The sequence below is a fragment of the Durio zibethinus genome, unplaced genomic scaffold (assembly GCF_047325235.1).
Source record: "Durio zibethinus cultivar Kanyao isolate XHJ-2024 unplaced genomic scaffold, ASM4732523v1 HiC_scaffold_2, whole genome shotgun sequence".
Taxonomy (NCBI): Eukaryota; Viridiplantae; Streptophyta; class Magnoliopsida; order Malvales; family Malvaceae; genus Durio; species Durio zibethinus.
The window spans coordinates 923704-928703 of NW_028323043.1; the positions used below are offsets into that span (position 1 = coordinate 923704).

Genomic DNA, 5000 nt, shown 5'->3' on the forward strand with positions numbered 1-5000 from the left:
AGTGCGATACAGTCAAAACAAGGTATTATAGTAAGAAAATAATAGATACCTCGGAGACAGGTAGATTCATCAACGGATTCTCTATCCTATCTTTTGCCATCTAATTGATTTATGTTCGTTATAGGATAAGAAGATGGCTAGAAATCCTTTATTTTTTCAACCCAATCGCTCTTTTGATTTTGGAAAAAAAAAAAAAAATATCTTTTCTTTATCAATATACTGCTTCTTATACACATTCATGTCTAACCCATAAAGGGAATAACTAATAATTAGGACTCATAAAAAAATCGATAATTTACTCATGAGAAAAACCTTTACCGCATTAGGCACTAATTTATTTTTAACGTTTAATTAGATCGGGTAATCATTCAAATTGCGAACAGAAGCTCGTTACTTTTTGTTTCCCTATAATTGGGGCCGTAGAGCTCTATCCATTTATTCACTCGACCCAACTTTGAATTCAATTAATTTTTTTTGTTCCGCACCAAAAATTCAAAGACGATTTTTTTTTTTGGACTGATCCGGAAAAAAAATGGATTCTTAGAATTCTCCATTGATACGACATGCTCTTTTTTCCATCCACTCCTTTCAGGATCAGTCGTGGTCTTACAAACTGTACCGATGGTATGAACGAATCCCTTTCTTCATACAAATGTGTAAAAGATGCTAGTCGCACTTAAAAGCCGAGTACTCTACCGTTGAGTTAGCAACCCGAAAAAAATCGGAATAAAAAAAAAATGGAATTGCACGAGGCAATCAAAACATGAAATTAGCAAAAATTTGAATAAAATAAAAATACACGAAATTCTAAGATAAAAACATAGAAATAGAATAAGTGAAAATTTGTGGACCGCCTCCTGTCTTATTCATTCCATTGTTATCCATTTTTTTTTTTTTTTTTCAATACAATATACAATTACAATAAAAAAAACTTCTTGTATCACAACAAATTCAAAGAAAGAACCCATTATTTGAATGAAGTGAAGTGCCAAACTTGTGGGCGGGGATAAATAGATCTATTTATCTACGATCGAATTATATTTGTTCGATACACTGTTGTCAATATGATTGTAAATTTTGAATATAAATGTTGAGAAAAGAATAAAGAATATAAAAAAGACTATAAAAAAATACAATGAAAAAAAGAATTAAGTCAATTTTTTTTTTTTTTTTTATTATATTGTATTTTTTATTATTAATTATTAATAATATTTATTATTATAATATTTATTATTTTTATTATTAATAATATTTATTATTATAATATTTATTATTTTTATTATTAATAATATTTATTATTATAATATTTATTATTTTTATTATTATAATATTTATTATTATAATATTTATTATTATAATATTTATTATTAATTATTTATTATTAATTATTATTATTTATTATTAATTATTATTAATATTTTCTATTTTTATATGTTATTTTTTCTTGTTATTTTCTCTGTTTTTTTATCTTATTTTATGTTATTTTTTTTTTTTTATCTTATTTTATGTTATTTTTTTAAATGCAATTACTTCATTTATTCAATTGATCTTTTTTCTCTATATTTTATATCAATAAAATTAGCTCAATAAAATCTGTTATAGAACACGGTATTCTATAGTAGCAAAGCAATAAGAAATACGAATAATAAATAAAAAAGTATGAATAAAACAAAAGAGGGGGGAGGAAATTATAAAGAAAAATTTATACAAAGCTAGATATGAGTCATCCACCCCCTCTTTTTTGTATTTCATTAATTGAATTTTGTTTGATTAAGACTAAGTTCCGTAAAAACCCCGGCCTTCTTTAAAATATCATGGACAGTTCCTGTGGGTTGAGCTCCTTTTTCAAGGAAATAGAGAATAGCGGGAACATTCAAATGGGTTTGATTATTTATCGGATCATAAAAACCAACTTTTCGAAGATCTCTTCCCTCTCTTCGGGATCGAACATCAATTGCAACGATTCGATAAACGGCTCATTGGGATAGATGTAGTTAAATAATACCCCCCCCCTAGAAACGTATAAGAAGTTTTCTCCTCGTACGGCTCGAGAAAAAAAAAAAAAAATGATTAAAAGTTATGTCTATTAAAAGTTATGTCTATGTATGGAATTATAATGTATGTAATTAGAATGTCAAAAAGATCCATAAACCCGGCAAATCAATTAGACATTTAAACCCGTCTTTTTTTTTTCAAAAAAAAAGAAGAAAAAAGCATTCGTACTCTCATAACTCAAGTCAAATAACTCTCAAAATGCTCAAAAAAAAATCCTTAGGCATTCTTTTATTGAGTGGTCTCTAACCCCTTTTTTTGTTTGTCTCGTTTAGAATCGATTTCGATTCTTCATTTTGATCTAGTTGTTGAGACAATTGAAAAGGGTATTTCCTTGTTCTAGGATCCTTTATCTTTGTCTTGAATCATTGGGTTTAGACATTACTTCGGCGATATTTAATCATTTCAAAAATGGCAGCAACATGCCCCTTTTTCTCTCTTTTTTTCTTTCTATCAAAGAATCATATGAACGATTAATTCCCGCATTATACACTTTTGATCGAAAGAGTTTTACCAATTCCAACAATTTTTCTTTTTGATTTGAAAATAGTTTGAATCGGAGCTTTTCGATTTCTATATCAAAAATAGACTTACGAAGTTGTTCCAACTTATTTATTTCCATTAATTAACCCTAGATCCTTGCCCCTGAAAAATGGATGTTTCTCTTCGAGCTCCATCCTGTACTATTTACATTACAACCCAACAAAAAGACGGATTATAATAGAACAGAACAAAGGATGTCGAGCCAAAAGCACCTTCATTTCTACATAATGGAAGGTGGTGGGTTTTGACATCCACAGCCGATCATGTCCTTCAAGTCGCACGTTGCTTTCTACCACATCGTTTCAAACGAAGTTTTACCATAACATTCCTCTAGTTTGGAACATTGATTCAATTATGGAATCATGAATAGTCATTGGTTCAGTCGATACATAGTAATCTATCTATACTTTTTCCTTCTATATGAAATCAATTTCCTTCTATATGAATCTATATGAAATAAATAGATAATTTAGGAAGAAAAAGCCTCAATAAGAATTCAAATTAACCCATATTGTATGAATACAATATATTTTTATTTTTTTATACTTTTATTAATATTAAGCTTTTCTATTCTAATTAATAAGAAATTAATAATATAATTAATAATAATAATATTACGAATATTATAAATAACACAAATAAACTAATCTTTTTGAATCTGCCTTGCATCTTCAAATAACTCGATAGATCAAATAACTCGATAGAATAGATTCGCCAATCTCACAGTTCTTCGAGTGCCAATCTTAAGAAATCATTAAAAATCAAAAGCAAGAATCACATTTTCTCCAATATTTGACTCTTAGAAAGAAGGTTGTTAAAAAAAAAAGAGCAATTTAGATTCGGATATCGTTATTCTGATATATAAAAAGAGTAGGCTCTGGGACGAAAGGATTCGAACCTTCGAATAGCGGGACCAAAACCCGTTGCCTTACCACTCGGCCACGCCCCATTTAGATTTCTATTTGAAACTACTAAACACTAATATGGGTATTCCCTGTTCGTCAATTCCAGTTCCAAATAACTATGGAATAGATTAGATTCTTGCTAGGATTTTGGCACGTATGGATAGAGAATTAAACCGAATTTATTGATCATTACATATAATTCAATTAAGATATTGTATGAAAGTATGATTTCTTCTATTCTCTTGTAAGAATTGAAGGCTTTTTGATTGGGTGAGTTCAAAGAAGTATTGTTTAGTCTGCCTTATTTTCCTTTCTTCATTTTTTTCCTTATATCAAAAAACATATTAATAACTCAATCAAAATTATCTCCAAGAACAAAATTTTGTTATGCTTAATCTTAATATCTTTAATTTGATCTGTATCTGTTTGAATTCTGCCCTTTTTTCGAGTAGTTTTTTATTCGCCAAATTGCCCGAGGCCTATGCTTTTTTGAATCCAATCGTAGATTTTATGCCAGTAATACCTGTTCTCTTTTTTCTCTTAGCCTTTGTTTGGCAAGCTGCTGTAAGTTTTCGATGAGATCCTTAATACTGTCCTAGAAAAATTCATGATTTATTCAAGAAAAAAAAATTGTAACAATTGAAAAGATTAGATAAGTCTTACACTATGAACACTATGAACGAACCGAACCCTCAATTCAAAGATTGAAATTCTTGGATAGCCATGATAAAGCTGGATCATCCCATTTCCTCATTCTGACCCTTTTTCGCCGAAGAACCCTATTTGGATTAAAGTCCGCCACAATATATAATTGTTGGTATAAAAGAATTTTTTTTTGTAATGAAAAACTCAACTCTTATTATAAATGAATTTCTGAAAATTCTTTTCGATTTCTAGAAATTCTAGAAATCACTTTATTTCTTGGTGTCAAAATAGGCTATGTAGTATAAAAACGAGGAATCTATTTTCGTATAAAAATAGAAAAATAAAAATTGCGTATAATTGCGTATATATATAAATAGAAAAATAAAAATTGCGTATAATTGCGTATATAAATAGAAAAATAAAAACGAAGAATCCATTCTCTTCTTTTTACAAAAAAATTCTATGGGAGGTTGTACAATGCGTAATCTTAAATTCGTTGTTTACACCGCAACGATATTCTTTGTTTCTCTCTTCATCTTCGGACTCCTATCTAATGATCCGGGACGTAATCCTGGTAATCCTGGACGGGAAGAATAAAAAAGGGAGAGTTCCTTGCTTCATTTTTATAAATGGTATTAGGATTTGATCTATTCCACTGTCAAAAACCGAAATGGAAAGAGAGGGATTCGAACCCTCGGTACGAATAACTCGCACAACGGATTAGCAATCCGACGCTTTAGTCCACTCAGCCATCTCTCCTAATTTAGAAAAGATAATTACTATGTTACAGTTACAGCACGCAAAAAGAAATGCTTGAAAAAAGCCCTCTTTCCTTTGTTATATAGACCTTTGTTA

At 29.1% G+C, this 5000-nt stretch overlaps 1 non-coding gene across 1 annotated transcript; it reads right to left on the reverse strand.

Annotated features, from left to right (window-relative positions):
- Positions 1 to 4816: 4816 nt before the first annotated feature.
- Positions 4817 to 4904, reverse strand: TRNAS-GCU (transfer RNA serine (anticodon GCU)). Its single transcript has one exon. It is a non-coding gene; the product is annotated as a tRNA-Ser (tRNA).
- Positions 4905 to 5000: the final 96 nt, after the last annotated feature.